The sequence below is a fragment of the Amblyomma maculatum genome, chromosome 2 (assembly GCF_055883805.1).
Source record: "Amblyomma maculatum isolate TAMU_Amacu chromosome 2, ASM5588380v1, whole genome shotgun sequence".
Taxonomy (NCBI): Eukaryota; Metazoa; Arthropoda; class Arachnida; order Ixodida; family Ixodidae; genus Amblyomma; species Amblyomma maculatum.
This window is the reverse complement of record NC_139345.1, coordinates 27,363,813-27,390,419: the sequence shown is the minus strand read 5'-3', so window position 1 is coordinate 27,390,419 and position 26,607 is coordinate 27,363,813. Positions and strand designations below refer to the sequence as shown.

At 44.7% G+C, this 26,607-nt stretch overlaps 1 protein-coding gene across 2 annotated transcripts in view; it reads right to left on the bottom strand.

The window, feature by feature from the left end:
- The window catches only part of LOC146198198 (peroxidasin homolog), a 429,069-nt gene that overhangs the window by 319,250 nt on the left and 83,212 nt on the right, over positions 1–26,607 (bottom strand). The window contains exon 1 of one of the 2 annotated variants that reach the window (XM_084593594.1): positions 10,896–11,612. The exons of the other annotated variant lie outside the window; for it this stretch is intronic. The gene's annotated coding sequence lies outside the window, so the exon portion shown is untranslated. Of the gene's footprint in view, positions 1–10,895; positions 11,613–26,607 lie in introns of those variants that run through there. 2 annotated transcript variants of the gene reach the window in all.

Genomic DNA, 26,607 nt, shown 5'->3' with positions numbered 1-26,607 from the left:
TGTGATTTTGTGTCAGTAACAGTCACCGTTAATCTGAGATCCAAAAAATAATTTTACATTGCGAGAAACTTATATGCTGCCTCACTCAGGCGACAACACTCTTTGATGCTAAAGAAAATCTATGTGCTCATAGGCTACGAAAACTCTACTGATGATCGATGTAGCTGGAACCTTGGTTACTTTTTAAAGTTTGTAATGAGAAAAGTATTCTATGCTTCTGGTGAATATTTTTCCGCGAAAACCCTTCGCTAATATGGTGAGCTACCTAAACATTGATACCGCATTTCTGGCATAAGAAAGCAACTAATTGTTCCAGTTTTACGAGTTACGACAGTTGTGGTGCCTTCAGTTATAAATACCACATATTTATAGTTCACGTGCTGCTACAACGGCCAGGTTGAAATTTCTACCTCTTTAAGTTGTTAGATCAAAATGTGCTGACTTTCTTTCATAACGCTCAAATTTGCATTCACTCTTGCGAACATTTCATTAAAAATAGCAGATTCTCGTTGAGTAAGCACCTTTCAATATTACCTGCTCTCTCGTACTTACTTAAAAATAATGGCCTGTAAAGAGCTGACACTCGGTGCGGTGCTCAATGCCAATTCTTTAGTTGACGCTAATTGATGGCTGAGTAGTCGAAAGAGTCAAGCGTCGCATCTCACCCTTCCTCTGGTATTTTTTTTTTTTCAGTGTATAGCGGTTTGGATATAAATTGTGGATTGGACGACGTGTATGTCCTGCCGTCATTTACAATGCCGGTCGAAGACCGTTGTCCGCTAATGAAGACTGTATAGATTGGGAGGGGGGAAAATGCTATGCTATAATGTTTAGACTAATGCTGTACGGACTGCGATATCAACAAGGCGAGGCAGGTGATTTCAGCATTGCCTAAGGCAGAAGCGCTTTTATTTGGTCTGGTAATATATGCAAAACAAACAAGAATAACAAGCGCTTGGATGTCCAGGATTACATTGCCATAAATTCTATCGAAGTGTACGGCGAGCAACAAGCATTACATTGTGTTATCTCGGTCAAATATTTAGGGGAATCCCCCAAGGTGGAGTAGATTTGTAATAAAGAAAGCTATACAGCTTTCCTTTGTAGCCGTATGGGTGCGCTTGGGTGGATGCCAATGAGTCATTACTCCTTTATTGTGTTATCTCATATTCTGGGCCAAGGAATCATTTATATTTAGGCAAACACATATTCATTGCTTTTCATTCATGCATGCCCATCTCAGTTAGCGGTTGCGAGCAGTGCTTCCATCTACGCGCCATGAAGGGTTCGCTGAAGTGCCGGAAAAAAAAAATTAAAGGAAACGTTTGGCAGGCAAAACTGGGATCTTATTCCCTCTTGCTGTCTATTCACTGTCTCTTAGACATTTTAGTTTAGGTGCCTCCGACCGCTCTGACAGATGTCGTGGCTGACATATATATTTTCTTTTATTCTCAATAATTTTTCAATAAATCACATGATGGTAGTGATGACTCTCATTAGTTCCCGCAGTTCAGTTCAGTTCAGTCGTTCAGTCGTGTCCGACTCTTCGCGATCCTATGGACCATATCACGCCACGCTTTCCGGTCTCTCACTGCCTTCCTAATATCGCATAACTTCATCTGCAGCGCCTCGAGGATGCCATCTAACCATCGCATTCGAACACACTAAGAACTGTTGTATGTTGCCGAGATTACTTTTCTCACAACAGATATAAGAAGCACTCAAAGTGCCACTCAGAGACTTGAGCGAATTGTGGAATCACGCAGTTCCACACTACCACTAGCGGTCGTTTTCTTGCGGAACAAGCAACAGCTATTTTTAAGCAAGACGTCATTTTCCGAGTCAGAACAGCGGCCTCCATTAAGTTTATAAGCTCCAAGACTCCAAGACTTAAGGGCGCAAATTCTCAGGAGAGGACAACCATACAGCGTCGTATGAGAACTTGAACGCGAGCCGGTCTCATCGTCGGCTTCAACGTGCACCTGTGCAGCGCCTCAGCGCCTCCTTTCGTACCCCCCATGAGTGGTCGACGCTGGCGGGTGCGGCGGGGCGAGCGAGAGGAGAGAGCGGGGTGGCGCATTCGGCAGCGATGCGGGTCTAATTAAGCACCTCATCACGGGGCCACGATTCCCGATAGCCTTCCCGAGTCGGGTGATTAAGAGGTCGCCGCTTTGACCCGGCTCCTTGCTCAGTCGCCCGGAGCACCTCACTTGCATGCCCTCGGATGCTTCGCCATCCAGTGGCGCCTCTCAGATGTCATCGAGAGCTTCTGGAACGAAATCAATTATGAGTCGAAACTTCGACGATGACCAACCCAGACGCAGAGACGTCCACTTGTAGTCTTGTAGCTCTTCTTTGTTTTGTTTTGTAATGCTAGTCTAAAATATGGTTCCGGTGAGATTTGACCGGGCACTTTAAATGTCCAAATTATAAAATTGTGCGCACTGACAACGCTTGCAGGCATTCCAAGGAAACTCTCCAATTCGTCCCTTTCAAATTGAGATAATGATTATAGGTGTTCCAATTTATCGACCCTTCACTCTTAAACCGAGTTTACTCTTGTCGTACCTCTGTGCCATGTTGAAGCAAAAAAAAAAAAGAATTTGATCATCTTGCCACAGCCCCAAAGGTTTAATGTCCACTCAGAACTCCAGGAGTAGTCTGAGATCCACTTAATATAATCGCTTGCAATGTCAATGCCATTTCCTTTCTCTATACAGTTACATTAAATGAGAGCCGGGTGGAAAGGGGCAAAAAGATGCCGAACAGACCCGTTTCAGTTTTGAGCCCGGAGCAATAGAAAACACCGTCAAAGCAACGCAGACTGTGTCTTTCGCGGTGATAAAATGGAAAACATGTCTTCAAGTAGACAGCCAAAGACAGCATGTGCTGTTGAGGTGTTCACGGCTCCATCCGAGCAAGAGAGCTGAGAGCGTTCACGTCGCAACATTTAGTCGTCTTGAGCGTGTAGGCACTCAGCCACAAGAATTATTTGCATAGCGCTTGGGCGCTGAAACCATGAGTGGAGCAATTTGCAGTAGCATGTGGCAAAGCCTAGAATGTTAATTCTACACTCATTGATCAAGCATACAAAAAAGCAAAATATTTAGCTTTCACACAGTGTTCCTTAACATATCTATAGAGATTACCATAGGAGCCTAAGGCGTGCTTCCTGTCCGCTGCCTGCCAAAAAGATAATATTGCCGAGATAAAATCAGAGGCTATCGTCGCAACATACCTAAAGATGTATTGGCTCATTCGTTCAAGAAGCATTCGTCGGGAGTAATCTTTCCAGTTTCCTGGAGTCCAGTTTCGAACAGGTTGCTTATAATATATAAAACCCAGGGTATTGACAGCACTGGAGTACGCAAAACACAAAAAAGGAAGGTTGTCAATCACTAAGTTACAGTGTTATTATATCGATGAAGAGGAGCCGGCACTTGAGACAGGTAGGGCACAGCGCCAGATCCGCGTTACAGCGCTACTTGTCACGATACTCTCGCTGTCGACCAAGTACATTGACTCACTGCGTGGGTTGGTCGAGCAGATCTCGGCACTCTAGCTTCCCTATAGGGGCTCTGTTTAGACCTCATCTGATTCCTTTGAGAAAATAAAATTGCTACCGTTTCGGTTATCCTAGGCCTAGCGGCATTGTGCAACCGCTACTTGTGCTAGTAACAGTCATTCGAGGAATGGCCGGCGACGAAGACGAGAAGTTGATAAGCGCGGTAGCATGTAAAAGGCAATTTTTCGTACTTGAGATTTGTCGCTGGGAGGCACTAGCGAGATAAAAGCTAACAGAACGATCTTCTTCGATCGGGCGCAGTCATTTGGGTCTCTACAGAGCAGAGTTCGTATTCAACAAAGTGACGCGTGCCACAGAAACAAGTTGGTGTAGACGTTGCTAGGAGGAAAACAATTGGTGCATGAAGAACTAAAGGTACTTCGAAAATTTGTAATATCATCCGACAAACGATGTGCCCTCGACGCGACAGCGATTAGAGTACTTGGTGTAGATTGTAGATTGCATGGTTGAGTGTTCCCTAGCAGTGCAAGAGCTATTTTTATTGCGAAAGCAATGCTGCTCGCAGTTTGAGCCGTCAGCGTGGCCAAGCGGCGAGCTGCCAACTTGGGTCTCTCGTTTCACATGGGACGGTTACGTAAGAAACAGCCTGCCAGGACCCTGGCATTCACGTTACTCCTAGAGCCAAATTAGGCACGTTTACACGGCTTGGTTAAAGAGGGGCTTGACAGGAGCTGCCAACTTGGGTCTCTCGTTTCACATGGGACGGTTACGCAAGAATCAGCCTGCCAGAACCCTGGCATTCACGTTACTCCTAGAGCCCAATTAGGCACGTTTATACGGCTTGGTTAAAGAGGGGCTTTATATGTGGGCTGGCAGGAGCTGCCAATTTAGTCTCTCGTTTCACATGGGGCGCTTATGTTAGAATAAGCTTGCCAGGACCTTGGCATTTCGTTACCCCAATAGGCCCCTAAGGCACATTCATACGGCTTGGTTATAGCGGGGCTTTATGTGTGTGCTGGGGAAGAAGAAGAAGAATAAGAAGAATGCTCGGTCACCCGCAGCTATCGCTTTCGCTCAATATTCGGTTCAGCAGCATTGAACACTTCTATCTTTTTTTCTTTATTATCAGTATCATAAACTACGAGGAAAGGGGCAGTTGAAATATCCGGTTTAGTTCTGACCAGCCGTGGATACTTAACGAGCGCTTACCATCTCACTACACACAGACGCTTCTATATTTCGCCGTCATCGATACACAGCGCAGCAACTGGGATCGAAATCAAAACTTTCGATTCAGTTGCCGAACGCCAAACCGTCTGATCCATCGAGGAAATTACTTGGTGCCAGCAGTACTATTTATCTTACCATATTTTTCATGCGCTGTTTAACTTTCGAAAGCTTATTATCATTACAGCGACAGAGTTGGTATGTCTTATAAAAGTTTTTCATTTCTGATATGTGTCCTTTTGTTCCAGGCTACCGCCTTGCGGTTTCGGCCTAATGGACCCCTTGCAAAAATCGTTAAGTAGGCTTTTCCACGCTGCTTCTTTCCCCAAACATGGCGTCACTGGCTGCCAGAAAAACGGCGATATAGACCTGAAATCGCATATTGCTTCTACACAGATGCATTTATAGGTAATAGGGCAGTTATGCGAATATGTTCTGATGCATAAATCATATGAATTATGGCCATAATACAATGTTTCAATACATTGCAGTTCTGCCATTAGTGGGGAATGCAGCATAGAGGTGAAGCCGACTTAACATTTATGAAAGGGGTCTATTGTGATGAAAATTTAACGATAACCAAAGACAATATGAACGACTGAGCTCGTCGGTAATGCATCGCAGAAAATAAACAGACGAAAGCCGAAGCAAGGAATGGACACCACAATAATCGAATTTTAACTGAAAGTTTAATGAGGAAACGCACAGTTACAGCTCCCGTCAAAAGTGTACAGTACAAGAGTTTGCTTCTGAGTTGTTTGGTGGGGATCTCTAGCATATATAAGAATCCAAAGCTTAGGAGAATTTGAGGAAATTTACGGCCGCTGAGGAGGCAAAGAGAAGCAGAATGTTGGACTATGGAGCAAACCGCGTAGACTGTACACTTTTGACGGACTGTACAACAAGCAGAAAAAAATGTGCACAAAATAACCGCAGAAGAACGTAAATCAATCAAGCGCCATGAAATCAGCCGATCAATCCTAATAATCGATGTGTAGTTAATGCGTGTGTGCTTGTTCTTAAAGTCACTGCAGGCCTCCAATACCTTGTGAGGAAACAGAAGGATACCTAAATCAAATTCTTTTCCTTTTTTGTTTTTGTGACGTAAATGTTTGAATTAGCGGCATTCATACATTGCAAAGAAAAGGCGATGTTTAAATATGAGCTTGCCAGAGTACTGCTGGTATTTGGGCAGATCGTCTTCAAATACAGTCAAGCATTGCAGGAAACGCCTCTTATATAAGCCTTTCCCCGAAAAAGCAACAACTTACTTTACTCTAATCATTTTCATCAGTGAACTTGTCAAACTCAAGGCTGCTGCAATCATCTGTCGATTGCATGCGCGAAAAAAAAAATTCGATGTCTGTAAATGTGTTTTGCTGTTTTTTCTAGTGTGCCATTTTTTTTTTCAACGTTATATATATTGCATCTGCAGTAACAGGCTACGGGATGCGTATTATCAGAAAGAAATTTATTGCAGCTGCTACCGCGATGTGACCCCTTTAGGCCCATTAAGACTTTGCAGATTACCAGATTATGGGAGTACGCTGAAACATCTTGCTGTCAGTGCTACACAGTCTACATATTCTAAATGAAACCAGATCTGCAATTCAACACTTTTGGCGTCTTTTTTTTTTTTTTGCTTCGTCTTCCGTCTGTCCGCTCTGTTTTTTTTTTTTTTTTTCTACAAGAAACAAATAATATGGTTTCATTATGAGACGTGCCGAAAGAACCCAAAAACGTTTTATTCATAATTTCGCCTTTAATTCGAGAACCTTGAAAAGAACGAAGTCACCGGGCTTCCGCTGCCTTTTGAAGGCCCTGCTAGCGACGGTTTATCATCATCATAATCATCATCATCAGCCTGACTATACTCACTGCAGGGCGAAGGCCTCTCCCATATTTCTCCACTTAACCCGGTTCTGTGCTAGCTGCATCCACTTGACCCCTGTGAACTTCTTAACCTCATCCGCCCACCGTACTTTCTGCCGCCCCCTGCAACGCTTTCCTTCCCTTGGAATCTAGTTTGTTACCCTCAGCGACCATCGGTTATCCTCTCTTCGCACTACATGTCCTGCCCATGCCCATTTCTTCTTCTTAATTTCCACTAGAATGTCGGTAACTTGAGTTATTTCTCTGACCCACTCTGTACGCTTCCTATCTCTTAATGTTACCCCTGGCATTTTTCGTTCCATAGCTCTCTGGGTTGTCCTCAACTTAAGTAGAATTCTCTTGGTTAGCCTCCACGTTTCAGCCCCATAAGTGAGTACAGGTAAGATGCAACTGTTGTATACTTTCCTCTTGAGTGATACCGGTAAGCTGCTAGTCATAATCTGCGAGTGCTTGCCAAATGCGCTCCATCTCAATCTTGTTCTTATTATTTCTTTTTCATGGTCCGGATCTGCGGTTACTACCTGTCCTAAGTAGACGTATTCTCCTACTACTTCCAGTACTTCGCTACCTAATGTAAACTGCTGTTTCTTCCCGAAGCTGTTCAACATTACCTCAGCGCTGTGTTTGTGTCCTTCTATCTTCGTCCTCGTCCTTCGCGCTGTTATTCCAAAATGTATTACCAACTAGCCGGCACCTCAACGCTTATTACCTTAGTCTTCTGCATATTGATTTTCAAGCCTACCTTTCTACTTTTCCTGTCTAGGTCATCAATCATTATTTGCAGTTCATCCCCCGAGTTGCTTAGCAAGGCAATGTCATCAGCAAATCGCAGATTACTGAGGTATTCTCTCTACCCTTATCCCTAGCTGCTCCCATTTCAAGTCTCTGAATACTTCCTCTCAGCAAGCTGTGAACAGTACTGGGGAGATTGTGTCTCCTTGCCTAACACCTTTGTTTATGGGAATTTTGTTACTTTCTTTATGCAGAACTACGGTTGCTGTGCAGCCACTATAGATATATCTTCCAGCACTTTCACGTACGACTCGTCTACCCCTGATTTCGCAATGCCTGCATCACTGCCGAGGTTTCAACTGAGTCAAATGCTTTTTCGTAATCAATGAATGCTATGTATAAGGGCTGGTTATATTCCGAGCATTTTTCTATCACCTGATTGATGGTATGGATATGATCGATAGTAGAGTATAGTTTCCGAAACCCTGCTTGATCCTTTGCTTGATTGCAGTCTAAGGTTGTCCTGATTCTATTAGCGATTACCTTAGTAAATACCTTACACGTAACAGACAGTAAGCTGATTGGTCTGTAATTTTTAAGGTCCTTAGAGTCCCCTTTCTTATGAATGAGGATAATGTTTGCATTCTTTCATGGTTTCGGTACCGTCGATGACACCACGCACTGCGTATACAGGGTGGCCAGTTTTTCTAGCACGATATCCCCCCCCCCCCCCCCCCCCCGTCTTTCAGTAAATCTGTAGTTATGCTCTCCAGCTGATTTGCCCCTTTTCATAGTTTCTAATGCTTTCTTGACCTCGTCCTTCGTCGCTGGTGGAACGTCTGACTGTTTTTCCCTACCGCCAATCTCGTTACGGTCCTGATTACTTTGGCTACTGTATAGATCTGTATAGAACTCCTCGGCTACTTTGACTATCTTGTCCATATTCGTGATGACGTTGCCCGCCTTGTCCCTTATCGCATACATCTGGTTTTTACCTATGCCCAACTTCTTCTTCACCGCCTTAAGGCTTCCGCCGTTCTTTACAGCATGCTCAATTTTCATCATGTTATACTCCTTAAATCGGCCACCTTGCGCTTATTGATTAGCTTTGATATCTCGGCCAATTCGATCTGGTCTGCTGGATTGAAAGCTTTCATATTCTGCCGTTTCTTAATCAAATCTTTCGTCTCCTGAGACAGCTTACCGGTATCCTCTCTAACTACCCTACCGCCTACTTCTACCGCACACTCAGTAATGATATCTCTGAAATTATTGTTCATTGCTTCTAGGGTAATGTCGCCATCCTCGGTTAGAGCTGAGTATCGATTCTGTAGCGAGATCCTGAACTCTTCTGCCCTCCCCTTCACTGCTAACTCGTTGATGGTTTTTTTTCTTACTAATCTATCACGTTCCTTCTTCAGATTTAAGCTGATTCGGGACGGTTTATAGGGCCAACTAAAATATAAACACGTTTGATGCCATCGTCTGTTATGGCTCTGCTTTATGACATTCTCTGATCAGGTTTTGTGTGGTTTATATATGGTTTAACGTTCCAAAGCGACATCGGCGACGCGGTAGTGGAGGGCTCCGGAAATATCAGCAGCGTGAGATTTTTGTAACGTCCACATATATCCCACAAATGCACCAGTGTCTTGCGTCGCACCTCCATCGAAGCGTGGCCGCCGCGGCCGGGATCGAACCCGTGTCTTCGGGATCAGCACGCGAACGCCTTAACAACTAAGCTTGCGCGGCAGGGCGTGATTAGACTTTATATTGCTTGTTCTTCCTGCGGAAGCTATAGTAAAGCACGTTCCGCTGCCCAAGCACTCCGTATTGAATGAGCGTAGGCCAGATTGGACAAGAAAAAAAAAAAAAAAAGCACTAACCCGAATACGAAATTAAAAAAGGAGAGAATTGAAAGGGACATCACTACATTTGCTTAACTACGAGGTGCGCTACTCAATTAGAAGCAAGTGCGACTGCGCATGCTCTAACCTCTGCGGCAGAATGGCGGGTGAGCCCGCTCGCAACCTTTCACGGGCGCTCTGAGAATTCCATCAACGCGGTAAGTACGCGTTACGCTCTCCGCAGCAGCTGTGGTCGCAGCGCATTTCGCAGAAGCCAGTATCCAAAGCGAACTATCATTTCCCCACATTTAAACAGAACGACTCAGGGTAAATATCGAGCTCTTACCTCTTAAAAAGAAGAAACAAAAAGAAACATCCATCCAGACTGAATGAAGAACCTCGTAGCGCAAGTGATTAAAGAAAAAATAGATTATTTCTGGAATTCCACAGGGGGTGCTTAAAACCAAAAATACGTTTTTCATGTTCCTGCTGAAAGTGACAGTTCAACGAGAAAAAATAGCCCTTTACCTTGCCCTTTCGGTAAGTGCAGTTCGCGTCCGCTAGGAAGGTGCTCCAAAATTATGTTACGCTTTTTATTGACCGTCTTCTTGGAAAAAATGGCTGGCAATAACGTCACAGAGGTTGGTCGGCATTTCGTGTTCCTAAAAAAAAAATAAATAATAAATAAGCTTTCAGGTTAGGGTCAAGTCTTCAGCGAACAAAATGAGGACTTTAGAATTTTTCTAATCTCAGTAAAAACGTGAAGTAGCGCAATTTGGTACATACCGATGAGAATAACAGCGCTGTTGTTGTTAGCCTTCCATCTTAGCAGTATCAGTTTTCTCACCTTATGCAAAGCGGAACTGTTTCTTGCTTTAATTATGCTGGCAGCGGCGGTCTAGTGGGCTGTTTTCTTGTTAAATAATTTCGGGGTGGCCGATGCAACTCTATGATTGAGAGAGCCCGAGAATGAAGTATTCTTTTTTTTTTTTTTTTTTTTTTCATGCAGCATGTTGTTGGCGTGCTGAGAACGTTTTACCCTTTAGAAACCCAGTGCGTGCTGCAGACCATGGTGTTAATTTCTATGGAAGAGGAAAACAGAAAAATAAAGTATCGAAATTTATGCATCGCAATTATTCCCCATATAAAACATTGATTTTCAGCAATGGCTGGAAAGATTTAGCAGATTGGTTAAAAAAAAAGATGCACCACCTGCATTATCTCCGAACATAAGGACAAAGCAATACTGCTTTTAGTTTTTCTGTAGTCAAGTTCAAGCAACATAAATTTCTATTTACTTGAGGTCTTTATTTCTTGTAACACCTATGCAAACATGTGTGATTATTTATAAACAAAATCACAGTTCAAACGAAAAGGTAGACTTGTTAGGTGAAGAATAGAGAAGGGTAACTGAAACGATATGATGACGGCAAGAAGAATCTTCACGTCTAAATTCATGTCGAGCTTTTAAAGATAGCTTTTCTATTTCATAAAAAGCATCGTCTAGCATGCAGCGCCGAAACTGTCACAGAAAGGGCGAGGCAGATAGTTTGAACATAGAAAAACAAGAAAGCAATGTGCATGGCAGAGCATGCAAGTAAAAGACCGCAGAAAGGGCACACATTACGGGAAAACGAAGAAACGTGGAAGAGAAAGATCGCTGGTCTTACCGAGACAGTCAGTGGCTCCGGAAGCAAGGGAATCCGCACGGAGCTGGCAGTCGCTGCATTCCGAGATGTCACGTCACCAAAGACGTCAAGAGCGGTCACGGGGACACCGCACAGCACACGCAACAGACTTCAGTGTCACGCCAACGCTCAGCGCTTAACGATATCACTGCGGGCAGCAGCTGTCAGGAGAGACACGAGTAAAGAACAGCAAGAAGAATTCTGGCCGCTCTGCTAACCCGACATGCACAGACCCGGCAAACTGAGCTCGCGGTTTCCTGGTAGTTGCAGTCACGCGGAGAGGCGTGCAGCAGCTCTACCAACCAAGAACTGCTATCCGCGCAGAGTCACGAGGTAATGTCGACGCAGTCCCAAAAGTTCCTCCTTCGGAAAGCGCCTCGTCCCTTCGGTCGCCACCGCAATTCTCGCGACGCAAGCAGCACGGATGCTGGAAGGGCAGTGTCAGCAGTCCGCTGCGCTAGTTACGAGATGTCGACAAGCGGGACGACAGCGGGAAGCATGAAACGCACTTTGAGGAGTCTCATCAGCAGACGTCTTCTGGTCGTCTTCCTCAGACAGCGGAGTGTGAGGCGATAGATGGCGTGCGCAGTGTCCCGAGGCGTGCTCAAGCTGGGGCCACCGACGACGGCACGGCGTTCGGCGCGACTGTCAGCCGGGTCTGATTTGCCGCCGGAGGGGGAGAACCGGGGCCACGGCTCCGGGCTGCGCTTCTGTTATCGCGGCCGCGGCGGCGGCGGCGACGGAGGGTTAGCGACGCTCGCGGCGCACCGTGGCCGGCGCCGTTACCAAAGTCGAGCCGAATCACGTGGTGTTCGCCACGCTGAATGCGGCCCGGCAGCCCGCCGCCGGTTCTGGCCCGGGGGCGAACGTCACAGCTTCTCCGTGAGGTGAATGGGCGAAAACAGAAAAGAGGCACTGTACAAAGAGCGATAAAAGTGAGAAGCTGAAGCGACATGCTTATGGCACACAAAAATGACATCTTCACCGTGGTGCGGGGCGAGGAGAAGAGAAGGGAAGCAAGCGAGCGCGGAGGACACCGCGCGGATTCATCTTGCCGTAGTGTGGCTTTGCAATGAAAGGCTCTCTGATTGGAGCGAGCATATAATGTGCGCGGGAAAGTGAGTCCCGCTCTCTCTCTCATTTTTCTTAGAAGTACCATAAAATGAAAGTTTGGACTGTCTAAGGCGAAGCGGCATAAAGGAGGGCACATTTACTTCTAGTTTGCTCTTTTCAGCATCCTTCTCCTGGTGTATGAATAGAATGAATGTAAAATAACTATGAGAAAAAAGTATCTTGTTTCATTGATTGGGACGCCCAAAAATAAAACTTCCTTGCCACGAAAAGGAAAGGGCATGTTCAATAAACTGGTGTCGGACCAGTTTTTTCAATAATAATAATGTCGTAGGAGCTAAGAAAAAATAACAATGCCGCGCAGTCGGAAGTACACAAAACTCATGCTGAAGCGACCAGCTGATTTAGATGGCTATACTTTATGGTTCACCATTTTGTTGATTGGACCATAGCTACTGCAGCGGGATGAAGGTGAGGCGAAGCGCCTTTGTGTTCGTCTCACCTCAGCTTCACGTCACTGTGTCCACCGGACTAAATTAACCGGCCAGAAGTTTGCAAGGTGGTGGATAGTAATGTGTTTGGGGTACAGTCACTTTTCACCAAAAATGGCAGCTCTTTTCAGAATGGGAATTGAACCTTCTTAGGGTATATTGGATGCCGACTCACATACACTAGAGTATATGTCACGCAGGCACTTTCGTACTGTTTGGCTATTGGTGGTTTATATCTACGTCGGACGGTTTTGCACATGACGTGGTAGCTTACGACTGTGTGATAAAGATTATTTCTGAGGGATGAGGCTCACTGATTAAGGGATTAGTGATTAGGCGAGTTGCGAAGAACGTGTACGCGAATTAGGATGTACAAGGAGAGGCGCAGACGGGAGCTATTAACTCTGTTGCGATATTAACTTAGAGGTGGAGCTAAATTGACGCAACAATTTTCCCTTTACATTTCTTTCCCTGAACTGTCGCGGTAATGATAAAATCTTTAATTCAAAGTTAAATCTCACATATCAACTCTACGGACGTGTACATTCGATAAATTATTAGTCGTGGGCTTGCAACGCCATCTTCTCGCTGTTCGTGCACCTAAATTGGAATAAATAAACGAGCGTCCTAGTAAAACATGCTTCATGGTTTCCGAAGATTTCCCGCACCGTTGAGATGGGTCATCATCTTGGTTAAAATGTTATTGTTGCAAAAGCAGCACTTTGACAGCTAGTGAGACCTCCGGTGGCCGCAGCTACGCCGTGATGAGCAGCTACGCCTCATGAAAAAAACAAACAAAAACAAAATTGTCTCTACTGTGAATTGAACCTCCATACCTCGGATCCCTAGCAGAGCCCTTTAACCAACTGAGCCACATCCAGGTTTTTTGCTTTCCTTTATTGCCGGGGGATCGTGAATAGCGCATCTGAATTCCCCTTCTCTAGCGTGAGGATGACAGTAGTGATGACGATAGGCTAATCAGCAGCGCATTTCGGGAGAGCGTGTACTCAGCATTGGACACGATTGGATTGAACTACATTAGATTGGATTTGATTGGACTGGTTTCAATTTGACTGGTTTGGACTGCATTGGGTTGGATTGCATTGGACAGGATTGTATTAGATTGGACTGGATGGTATTAGATTGCATTGGAGAGAAGTAGCCCAGCGCGAGGCACACATGATTCCGCTACGTATATCATGGCCTAGCCGAACTAAGCCACCGCCAATTTCCAAGCGTAACCATAGCTCCCTAGCTTTCGCTAGCCCTCGGTATAACCAGAGCTAAACCCCAACTAATTTTTCTTTTGTAGCTTCGCGTTTTCAGACGCGCTAATCTGTATTCAAAGAGTACTGTGACGACTCTTGAGTTATCAAAGACGAATTCCTTTCTGATCTGTCTTTTTAATTTAGCATACAGGTTTAGAGACCGCGTTTTGTGTGAACTTAGTCACTGTTTACCCTTAGCGATTTTGAACTGCTCTTTAAAGCTCCTTACTTCTCCGGCCTGGTAGCCTGTATACTCAGTGGATAGATTTCTAACCATTTTCTCCCCTCTGAGTCGACGCTCTTTCTGTGGACATATTTGAATATCATAACTGCCGCACTGTTATCGTCCAATTTCCTCAGGAGCTCTATACACAATATTTTACTCTCAGTCATCCGTGCTTCCAATTATGCCAATCACATATTGCTGCTTCATGTGTATTTTTGGCGTGGGTACTTAGTACAATAACGTGCTACAGAAGCCCTTCGATTTATTTCTACTTCTGACTATCATATGTATTCATAAACCATAACGCGAAAAACCATGATCTGAAAATTTTGTTCTGGTGCCGACTTTTTTTTTTTTCTTTCCAGACACCTCTCAATACTTCGTAGCTGCTCTACGCTTCCTTATCGTCGCACTTTTCATCTTTTTGACAAAAAAAAAAAGCCTTTTGAATCTTGTTGATATATTTGTGTCGTTCGTTACCCGTGCCCCTAGATATTTACATTCTGCGAGCCTGGGTATCTCCCGGCCTTTTATTGTTAGCACCTTATCATTAGAATCCTTAAATATCATCAAACCTCACTTGCCGGTACCGAAAGCAAATTCTAGAACGTCTCCTTTTTATCCACAAGCCTTAATAAAGGTCTGTAAGTCTGATTCCTAGCTCTAATTGTGCAATGTCGCCTGGCTGTGTTCAATAAACTCGTGATCTTATGCCCCGCAACCACTCCGCCAAAGTTGCACGAGGGATTACACCCTAGAATATTTTCTCTAACCTTCTCTGTATATTATTGAAATAAATCATAAAAAGAGCGCTCATAACGACAACCCTGGCTTAGTCCTTTCTGTACCTCTATTCTTCTCACAATTCTGATCTCTTCCTAAGTCATTTCAGTTTTATTATATCGGCCAATTTTCTATCAGTTCAGTTCAGGCGTTCAGTCGTGTCCGACTCTTCCTGACCCTATGGACCATGTCACGCCACGCTTTCCGGTCTCTCACTATCTTCTTAACATCACATAGCTTCATCTGCAATGCCTCGAGAATGCCATCTAACCATCGCGTTCGCTGCCTACCCCTTCTCCGGCGACCCTCAACCTTTCCCAACATCAAATCTTTCTCCAGCGACTCCTCTCTTCTCACCAGATGACCAAAGTAGCTGAGCTCTAACTTTAGAATTTGACCCTCCAATGAGCAGTCAGGGTTTATGGTCGACAATATCGACTGATTTGATCTTCTGGCAGTCCAAGGAACTCTTAAGAGTCTTCGCCAGCACCACAATTCAAACGCGTCAATTCTTCGGCGGTCAGCCTTTTTCACAGTCCAACTCTCGCATCCATACATCACAACTGGAAAGACCATAGCACGGGTTATACGGATCTTGGTTGGCAGACTAATGTCTCTGCTCTTTACTAGGCGGTCAAGGCTAACCATTGCTCTCTTTCCCAGAAGCAGGCGTCTCCTAATTTCATGGCTGCAGTCTCCTTCCGAGGTAATCTTGGCGCCCAAGAACAGAAAATCTGTCACAGCTTCCACTTCTTGTCCATTGATGCTCCAGGACTTGATAGGGGAAGACGCCATGATCTTCGTCTTTTTAATGTTCAGTTTAAGCCCAAACTTCTCACTCTCTTCTTGTACGCGCATCAGAAGTCTCTTGAGTTCCACATCACTTTCTGCCATTAAAGTGGTATCATCCGCATATCTAAGGTTGTTGATACGTTTTCCAGCAATCTTCACTCCAGCTGAAGACTTGTCCAGACCGGCCTTTCTCATGATGCACTCTGCATATAGGTTAAATAGGCAGGGCGACAGTATGCAGCCTTGCCTCACCCCTTTCTCAATCGGAAACCAATCAGTAAGACCATGCCCAGTTCTGACTGTGGCCTCTTGCCCTTCATAAAGGTTCCTGAGGAGACAGATGAAGTGAATTGGAACTCCCATCTCTTGGAGAGCTTGCCACAATCTGCTGTGATCTACGCAGTCAAACGCTTTCGCATAATCAATAAAGCAGAAGTAAATGGGTTTCTGGAACTCTCTTGCTTTTTCCATGATCCAGCGAAGGTTGGCAATTTGGTCTCTAGTTCCTCTGCCCTTGCGAAACCCAGCTTGCACGTCCGGAAGCTCCCGATCCACATACTGCTGCAGCCTACCTTGCAGGATTTTTAACATCACCTTGCTAGCATGCGAAATAAGCGCGATCGTGCGGTAGTTGGAACAATCTTTGGCACTGCCTTTCTTTGGAATGGGGATGTAAACTGACCTCCTCCAATCCTGTGGCCACTGCAGGGTTGTCCAAATCTTTTGACATAATGTATGCAGTGTGTTAACAGCGTCGTGGTTGAGGTTTTGAAGCAACTCAGCTGGAATACCATCAATTCCGCTAGCTTTGTTCTTAGCAAGGCTGGCTAAGGCCCATTCAACTTCACTCTTCAGGATGCCCGGCTCGAGATCAGTAATCACAACCGTCTTATGTTGGGTTTGCACATCCGGGTCCTTCTTGTACAGTTCTTCTGTGTATTCCTGCCACCTCTTCTTTATCTCTGAGGCTTCAGTGAGGTCCTTGCCTCGTTTGTCCTTTATCACGCCCAGCTTAGCACAGAAGCTTCCTTTGATATCTTTGATTGTCTTATACAGAGCTCTTGTGTTCCATAAATGGCTGTTGTCCTCAACTGCTTGACACTGTATGTTCAGGAAGGCATTCTTATCTCTCCTTGCTATTTTCTGAAAATCCGCATTGAGAACCTTGTATCTTTCTCTTTCCCCCATACCTTTTGCCATCCTCCTTTCCTCAGCTATTTGCAAAGCCTCTTCAGATAACCAGTTTGCTTTTTTGCATTTCTTTTGCTTTGGAACTACCTTAGTAGCAACTTCTTGTATTATATCACCAACATCAGTCCACATCTCTTCGGGCTCTTTGTCTTCTAGATCTAATTCTTGAAATCGATTCCTCACTTCCACAGCATATTCTAATGGAATCTGATCCAGATCATACCTGAAAGGCCTTCTAGTTTTCTGCGTTTTCCTCAATCGAAGCTTAATTTTGGCAACAAGAAGCTGATGATCGGTGCCACAATCGGCCCCAGGCCTTGTTTTTACTGCTTGTATAGCGCTTCTCCATCTCTGCCGGCAAATAATATAATCGATCTGATTCCTGTACAGACCGTCCGGTGAAATCCATGTGTACAGGCGCCTCTTGTGCTGTTGAAAATGAGTATTCGCTATGGTCAGGTTGTTTTCTTGACAAAACTCTACTAGCCTCTGCCCAGCTTCATTTGGCTCACCAAAACCGAACTTGCCTGTAATAAATTTAATTATGTCACGGCCAAGACTTCTATCTTCGAGTATGCTCCACTGGAGCCCCCTATTTACGCAGTCATACGACCCCGTTAAGTAAAAGAAAACGCTAACTACACAGGGCTATTTTTCGCCCTAGTTATTCGACAGATTGGATAGACACGAAAGGCTATCACCCACCGCCTACCGCTTCTGAACCAGTTTAAAAAATCCCGCAATATTTGTTTGTTTCTTCGCTTGGCTGTACTGAGTTCATTGCCGGCTTACACGTAACCGAAGTTAATGTAATAGGTAGGAAGAATATTATGTTAGCCCATTCATCTTCCCATTTAAAGATGACTTTCAATACACTCAAGCCAGCTGTCCGGAATTATGTTTGTTTGATATGACTGCTTCCAATTGTTTTAAAAATGCTTCCTTGCTGCTGGACCAAGTTGATTTATTAGCCTCGTTAAAATTTTGTCTATTCCCGTGGTAGCGCCTTTAGGAATAATTGCCGCCGGGCTTTCTCAGAGATGATATTTAAATTTTCAACTTATTTCGACTCTGCTGTCTTGCGCTGTTTTGTCATTCTGGGGATACTCTTACCGTCGCTCTTAAATGACTGGGTGATAACTTAGGTGATACGCTTCACAGCATCTCGCCCTCTAAAAAGTTTTCACAGTCATCTAGAATAACTTTAATAGCCTGATTCTTTTTGCCCAGGCTGTCAATATGGCTCCGGAATGTTTTACACTCACCTTTAGTTGCACCACGAACTAAAGCTATTCAGTGGTGAGCGGAGTCTGATTATATGAGTGAGTCCTCTTCAGCGCCTTGCGACTGATGAATTTTTGGGAATCCACCCCTAAATACGCATACCCACTTGCGAGCTTCCACCTACAGGCAACCTCATTACCCATCAGCGGAACGTGAACGCTGTTGCGTAAATCAAAGCAAAAGGAGCAATGGGAAGGCGATCACTGTAAGAACTGGAAGTCGGAATCGGTACAGTTACTTTGCAGATTAGTCGCATCTCAGTGTATGGAAGTCATTATTATCATCAGCACTAGCCTGATGGCGCATATTGCGGTTGAGTGGTCTCCGCTATAATTTTCCGATTAGCCCGGTCCTGTGCTAGGTGGAGCCAGGTTATGCCCTCAGACTCTCCTAACATCACCGGCCCACATATGTGCCACCACCTGTGATGGTTGTTTTCTCTCAGTTCAGTTCATTACCTTTCAAAGAGCGTCGATTACACTTCCTTGTTATTACACGCTCTGCTGATGTCGATTTGTGCTTCATTATTTTTACTAAGATGTCCCTGATTCGCGTTCTTTCCTGGCCCACTGTCGTCAACATAAGTCAGTGTCAGTTTCGCCCCATAATTTTCAAGGAGAGAGGAGGAGGGGTTCTTCCCGTAGCAGCCACCTTTCAAGCTGTCCCTTTCTCCTCGCCCTTACAAATTAATAAGGACATTTCGTTCTTTCCACTTTTCCATCTGTCAAACGCGGCAGGTGCCAAGCGGTTCTTGTCACCTGCCAGGCCACTATGTGACCTTATGGCCTTAGTCACGTTGACACAGGCTTTTCTCCTGGCGTATTGTCAGTTTATCCCGCTATCATTAACCAGAACTGACTTTTAAAAAATGCATAGCGCTTATAAATCACCCAAGAAAGAACAAAAGTTGCTGAACAGTTTGCGCTGTAAACGTGGACTAACAACCTGTACTAAATTAAAGAATTCTGGGGAACGTGAAACCGAAAAGAAGATCCAATGCTAACGCATTCTTATCGCATAATGATAATTGTTGACACAGTTCATTTCCTTTTTCGTCACCTTCCAGAAACATCGACCCATCAAAGTTCAAGTAGCATGTGACGTGAACGAGTTCAGCCAGTTGAGCTGGTAGAACTGAGAGGAGTACCGCAGCGGTGGCTCAACGCGGTTAATGCGCTCGAGTGTGGAACCGAAAGACGCGACTTCATTCCCAGCATGGCCTTTGATGTGCTGATGTTGAAAAGCAGCGTATGTCGATGCGAGCTGATGAAAGCCATATGGTCAAATTTTCCGGTGGCGGTCACTATGGCCGCGACGTTAAACCCTATAAGCAAAACCAACCCAAATCAATTCAGAAGTTGTACATACATAGGCCCTCAGTTCAATCAAAGCTTGCTTCGTTGTCAAACAGCTAATGGCGAGGTTCTGCTGACGGTGAAACAGCTGGGATTCAAAAGGCTTTTCTCTATGCATTATAAACTCAAGGCATAACTAATTAACGCATATCGCGAACATACATGGCTCAGTTTGAAAACACGCGGGCTTGAAAATGACCAAAAGCGGCGTCAAAAAAATGTTATAATACTGCTAAAATTCATAAATGCACAATGAAAAAGGTCGAAGAAGTAGGAAGTTAGTTTACAACACATACCTCTATTTTGGTAAACAGGCTAAAATATATTTAATTCGTCTACCTAGCTTTTTGATATGGTCACTTAGTTCGCAACAGACATGACAGTGCACGGTACGGAATCGTTCCTTTAGCAAAGCTTATGAGTTAGTTGCAGTGTTCCTCCGAAAATAATCCGCGTGCAAGCAGCTTAGTTAGCACTGAAGTACACACCTTCAAATCTGAACAGACAAGTGCGCACAAAATGACGCGAAAAAATGGTTCTTAGGCGATCGCGAAACGTGTGTTCCAGTGATTTCTGCGGCTGTCACCGCACGATCTGCGTTTATACGCCGGTAATGCTCGCGAAGTGCTTGTGCGTGCCCCATGGGTAGGCACGGCTTGCGAGAAAGGCACATTTCCCTGAAGGGATGACGCTCGATCGAAGGCCTACTCTATCGGAGAATACCTATTTGGTGTGCGCAGAAATGTCGCATCTCAATGCACAATATCTGATCGTACGGAAATGCATGTTCGATATCTGATTGCGCCTTGGCCTATGCGATGGCGCACCTGATTTTTTCGAGGTGCCTATCACTGTTTTTAGGAAATGAACGATGACGTCTGTGTTTTACATAATGGTCGAGCCATTTAAGGCCTGTAACAAAAAGTCAGTATTTCAAAAAAAAAAAAAAAAAAGACAAGAAATAAACAGTCACCGATGTACTCTAGGGAGCTCCCAGTAAGTCCTGTGTGGGGCTGTGATCTTTTCTTTTTTCGCAATAATGGATGTAAATAAAGGGTATAAAGGGTGTCTACATAAGAACAGTTCTGCTATTATCCGAGCGTCGAAATGTGTGTCGCGAGTGGATTACTTAAATATTGAGGATTATCATGATATTTTTGTGAAGTGGGAGACCTAAATATGTCGAAAAAGCTTCGAATTTGTCGCGACAGTAGAACGTCGTGTGATAAGGTAACGAAAAACAATACAGTTTAAGCATCAATTAATGAATACGGTTTATTACGCATGAGGCACGCACTTTCTGTTTGCTAACATTTCTCGTGGTGTAAAGTATTCATATTTCATACTAAACCCTAGTAAACTAATTCATAATTTTCCTTTTGTGCGAACTGGTTGTTAAGAACTACTCGGCCTAGATGTACCTGTACTGCCTTTGTCAAAAGTAAGCAGGCTGCAAGGTTTCTTCTCGGCCTTGTAAAAGCTCCTTCACGGCACCTATCCAACCTTAAATAAGTTCATTAGTAAGAACAACCTTCGCACTCAGCTTTTAAGAACTACTCGGCCTTTTGAGGGTGCCTTGAAGGCTCCATTACACGGCTATAAAGCAGACATTATCGGTGCAGCGCATACAACGAAGGGGGCCACTGACACAGCGCTGTGTCTGTGTCTCCTCTCGTCTTCATCGTATGCGCTCCGCCGATAAAGTCTAACCAACACAGCAAGCAGACTCTGCAATCTGGCTACTTTTAGCAAAGACGTCACCTTACAGATATCTTCGATTCCTAGCTAACTTTGAGGCTTACATTTGCCGAGTTATCTCTTTTACAGCGGGCACCAGGTAAAAATGGCCTCGCACAATAAAAAAAAAAAAAGTTCTGGTGGGCAACCAGCGTGGAAACAGCAGAAAAAAAATCACTGACTGGAGAATAATTCTCATCTTCGTTTAAGGTCGTTGCCTGTGCGCTGATCACACCGCAAGGGCCGCTACCGAGTCGCGAAATAGAAATAGGGCGTATATTCCTAGTGTCAGTTGTTTGTTTTGCGATTCTGGTTCACTTGCGTTTACCTGTCTTATAAAAGATCTGTAAAAAAGCTATCATCCCATGCTAAAAGAATGCAATAATTTTCGATCCTTAGGGTGTACGTCAAGCTGGTTCATAACATCTTCCGTCAGTCTTCTGCGCGTGAGGTTATTTTCCTCGTGGCTTATCAGACACAGCGATGATGTCACTAGGCGCCGTGTCAAAGCAAAATGGGCAGGTCGCTGTCGTACATATACAACCTAATAAAACCACCCAAAAATCTCATGTTTTTGTTTCCGGTTCAAATCTGATAGCTACTGAAGCATAAGCTTACCTGAAGGTTCGCGGAGGAGAGTGAAGTTTGAACAGACGACTCTGTGCCTACTGCATGCACGATCGGTTGTTTAGAAACTTTCTTCTTGCCATTATAATAATTTTGAAACATCCATGAAAGCGTTTCAATATTCTGATCTTTCTTTCTTTCTTTCTTCCTTTTTTTTCTTTCTTTCTTTCTTTGCGTGGGACAGACGGGGAAATGCGCGAACGAGAGGTGGCGCGACCACGCTACATCATTAAGGGCAGGTCATAGTTCGAACCTTCCTTCGCACTCCAATAATTGCAAGGACTGCGAAGACGGGTGTATGCCCCACTTGGGAGCGACAAGCATCCTCTGGCGCGAAAGGCAAATAATTGGCAGATAGATATTGGAGGCTTGGAACATAATCGCCGCAGGTAACGACTTGTGCGTTAGTTCTGCGTCGGTATTATTGCCAGATAACGAACACAGATTCCTGGGTAGTTGATAGCCGAATTTGTAGCACACTCATCCAGTTTTCGCTTCTCTCATGTACCGATTGGTTGCTTTGGCCACACTACGGTTTTAGGTTTTTGTTTGTTTGTTTTTTGCTCTACTGGTGGGGGGGTTCTTCTATATGTTCTTAGCACAACTACGCCATGTTTTGGATTTGGTTTTATGTTTTAGACACGTGCTGAATTTTCTGGCTAATGCTCACCGAGTGGAAGGTGTTTCTTCGGCCACGCATCAGTTGCTATTTCGCTCTTGTCCGTCCTGCTCTTCTCTGTGTTTTCGTGTTTTATGTGTGCTGTTCTAGATGGATAGCTATCAACTAGCCCAAATTTCGACGTTACTGGACTGTGCTTCAGATAACACTCTCTAGGAGTGAAATTCTCTGTCGTGCTTTTGCCAGGCTTGCGAGTTTGACGTTGCCTCGTTGGTCAAGCGCTTTTGTCTAACGTACTCTAGCAACGCTAGAGAAAACATTTTTAACTGCGTGCTCTTTAGTGAAGGCTGATGGCAACCGGCAGGGCTGGGGTTGTTAAAGTATTACGCTTCTATACGTGAACAGAGTGCGAAAGCAAGGCACAAAGAAAGGACAGTGCATGATAAGCGCCATTAATTAAAACATGAAAACGGTCCCGATGCGCTATAAATCTCTTGACTGAGAATCGAAAGTTTGGCCACTTGGTTTGACATGTTGTATAAAGTTGTATAAAGTGTTATATAAAGTGTTGTAATGTTGTATATGAGGCTGAAACTTGGAGACTAACCAAGAGGGTTCTACTTAAGTTAAGGACAACTCAGAGGGCTATGGAACGAAAAATGGTAGGGGTAACATTAAGAGATAGGAAGCGTGCAGAGTGGGTCAGAGAAATAACACAAGTTACTGACAATCTAGCGGAAATTAAGAAGACATCGGCATGGGCAGGACATGTAGTGCGTAGAGAGGATAACCGATGGTCGTTTAGGGTAACAAACTGGATTCCAAGGGAAGGAAAGCGTAGCAGGGGCGGCAAAAGGTTAGGTGGGCGGAGGAGGTTAAGAAGTTCGCAGGGTTCAAGTGGATGCAGCTAGCACAGAACCGGGTTAAGTGGAGAAATATGAGAGAGGCCTTCGCCCTGCAGTGGGTATAGTCAGGCTGATGATGATGATGATAAAGCGACAGCGCGAAAAAACAGGAAGTGGAACGGAGGAGGGGTATAAAAAGAATAGCAAAATAACAACCCCAATAGATGAAAGTACCAGCGTTGCTTCTAAACGCAATGTAAATCTAGCACGATAAAACTCTGATAGTCCAAGTTTCTAGTATCGTTCCAGATAAAACACGTTTTCCCCATCCGTTATTAACAGCACTTTTCACAAATTTAGCCTTCTTTGCTTCCACAGATCCGGAATCGTTGCGGTGCCCCACCAGAAGAACTATCGGCAAAAAGAGTTGCCGAGGCATGAAATGTAGGGAACTCTATAATTACCCGCAGAAAGGAATGCACTGTTCTTCGCTCCACCTACAGGCCCTACATGGCCTGCGAGACAACAAGGTTGTAGTTTTGGTTAGTTTTTTTTTTCTTTTTTTTTTTTATTGGGAGGGGGGGGGGCGCATCACAGCTGCTTTATAACATAAAACTAGCTGACGTGTTCTGAGATTAAAAGGCATTCGCACAAACCAGCCCGGGTCTGAATGTGCATAATGTATTCACTGGAGTTATTTTCTCGACTGCCCACTTAAGTTTATCGCAACTCTTTGTTTAGAAACGGCGCATGAGACAGCACTAACAAGAAAAGAAGAAACTTAAATTACGGTAGAACAGTGCAATGGGTTAACGTGTTTACCCTGACTAGGTTGAGCACGCAAGCCATGTACCTCATCTGAAAGAGTGAAGGAAAAAAACGGCGCGACATTTATTAAAGAGGGCTGATGATTTAGAAAATACACGACAGAGTTTGCTCAGGGCCGTCCAGATGATGTGTTCAATGAGGGTGTTTTTGACTGAGAAAGAACAAGGGCAGGAAAAAAAAAAAGGAAACTCTTTATGCACAAACAAGCCAGAGGACTTGCCAGCCGTTCTGTGGCATCATGATACTTAATAAGGCGGAAACTTGAACGAGTTGGAAAGCGTTCGAAATCATGTTTGTTAGCGCTTCATAGAACACAAGCGAATTTAGAAAGGACAGATATGAGCAGAAAAGACGCTAGTCTTCAACTGTGGTTTATTGAAAAAACGTCACATATAAGCTCTTAAAGTGGCCATCACACTTGCACAGGGAAGGGGGGGGGGGGGGGGGGGGTGCACTTGAGGTACGATGACTCTTTTTCAGACAGATAGACAGATGGAGTGCTGACACAGTTTTGACCTTCTTTGTTTATACACAGGGGCTTCGAAAATTTCTGTTCCTGTTTGCGTCTTTTTTGCTGCCAGCACGAGCGTGTTTTGAAGGATCTGTATGCAGGGTATGAGCTTTGGGTCACCAGGGTATCTTTTGATAAGGCACCGCTTACAGTGACCAGCGAGATTCCCCCCCAGCTGATTATAGATCCTGCTGCCAAGCGATGCTGTCTCAGCCTTTCATTTAAACAGTGTGCAATATATATATACCTTGCCACAAGTGAGCGGGATTAATAAACGACACCAACCTTTGCAAAGAACGAACTGCGTTTGATATCCGGGTTTAGGAAACACGTTAAATCTGACGTTCTTTCAAGTGCAAGCCGCCTTCTATCTCAACAGAAGTGACAGAGTTTTTTTTTGCTACAGTAAGACGTTACGACGCGTACATGCTCGAAGCGAACACGTCGTTGCAACGGGTATCCGGTCGCCATTTTCTTCATTATATACTTATATGTGGTGTAATTTCAAATTGTGTAGTCAGGCTGCATGGTTTGCGTCTCACTTCAATAATGTCCTTACTGCTTTCATAAAAGTCAAAAGGTTGAGACCACGGGTTTTTCTTGCTTTACAGATATTTAGAGCTTTAGGCGTGGTTTTATGAGCGTCTATTCGGTCTCCATGCGTTACAATCTGATAGGCAAGCTGTCGAGACACGTCTACACTCAACCAAGCGCTGCTCGCAACAGCAACCCAGCTGCTCACCCCCGCGCTCAGTCATATCATGGGACCAGCGCCCCTGCTAACTCGGCTGTGTCACGTGGCTACACGACGTCACTCACCTTATATCATAGTGTCATATGACTCTGTGCTGCCATCATAGTTTCTAGGAATCAGCGATTTTTGTTACTAACTAGACCGTGTTTTTTTTTTTTTTCGTGATACGGCTTCTAATGTCATCGCGTTGAGACAATAAGGGCACTTTGGTGAGCGACATTTACAGCATATTTAGGCACGCTGCCAGTGCACGAGAAACTGCGTCAGTGACAAACTCAAGGAGTCCCGCTAGTTGGCACTATATGCCTAAAGAGCAGCACCAGGCGAACAAAACTAAAAACCATTGCAAAGGTCGACACAGGCGCTGCTCTCTGTTCTTTAAGTAAGCCTTAGTGACCATAACCAGAACGGCCATGTCACTCCTTTCAGCTTTTATTAGGAAACGTATAAAAAGGTAAAAACAAAATAAGCAAACATGTTCTTTGCTGCAGTATATGTGTTCTCTCTTCAAGCATTAGATCCTCCCTCAACTGGCGGAATATATTATCAAGCAACATTTTTTGCCTCAACAAGGAGAAAAGCGGAAGCTGGAAGGCGAGGAGGTTAACTGCACGAACAAACCGGCTGGCAGGCGGAAAATACTTCATGGATATTTGGCATTCAAGTGAGACAAAAAGCGTTTACTCCAGTAGTAAGGTAGATTAATTTTAGTCAAATGAAACTGTCATGCAAGTCCGGTATTTTGATAATACAGTATTTATCGCATAGCAGCAACGTTCACAAGTATCGGATAAAAGAAGGCCGGAAGGACTAACATATACAGGAGGGTTAACAGCGTTCCAGGCGCAGCGTCATAGAAATGCGCAGGCGATCGTTCCCTGGAGCTTTATTTTTTAGAGAGGACGGACTTTACGGGAACTCGATGATTTTCCCAAACGAGAAAGGCAGAAAGAGAGAAAAAGATACAGGGAACAGATCCACTTCGTAGCGGCAGCCCCTGCGTTACATGCCAGTCCACGTCGGACTCCTCGGATTATGGTCACGTTGCGTAGGCGAAAGAACAAACGCCTTTTGGTCAGGGCAGGCGGCGTCGGTGAAGGTAACGTCGACAAAAGCAGTCTGCCTGCGTTCCCGCATATGTGTCTTAGTTGCCGCTGGTGCAACTGTTTCGATTTCCCACCGCACTTTGTTTATCGACACGCACTCCTTTGTTTCCTTGGGCTTTGCTTCGCTTTGTGCTTTGCTTGGGCGGTGACCTCCCCTGGATAGTGGGCGTGGAGTTACATTATTCCCGAAGACGCGGCGAATATTG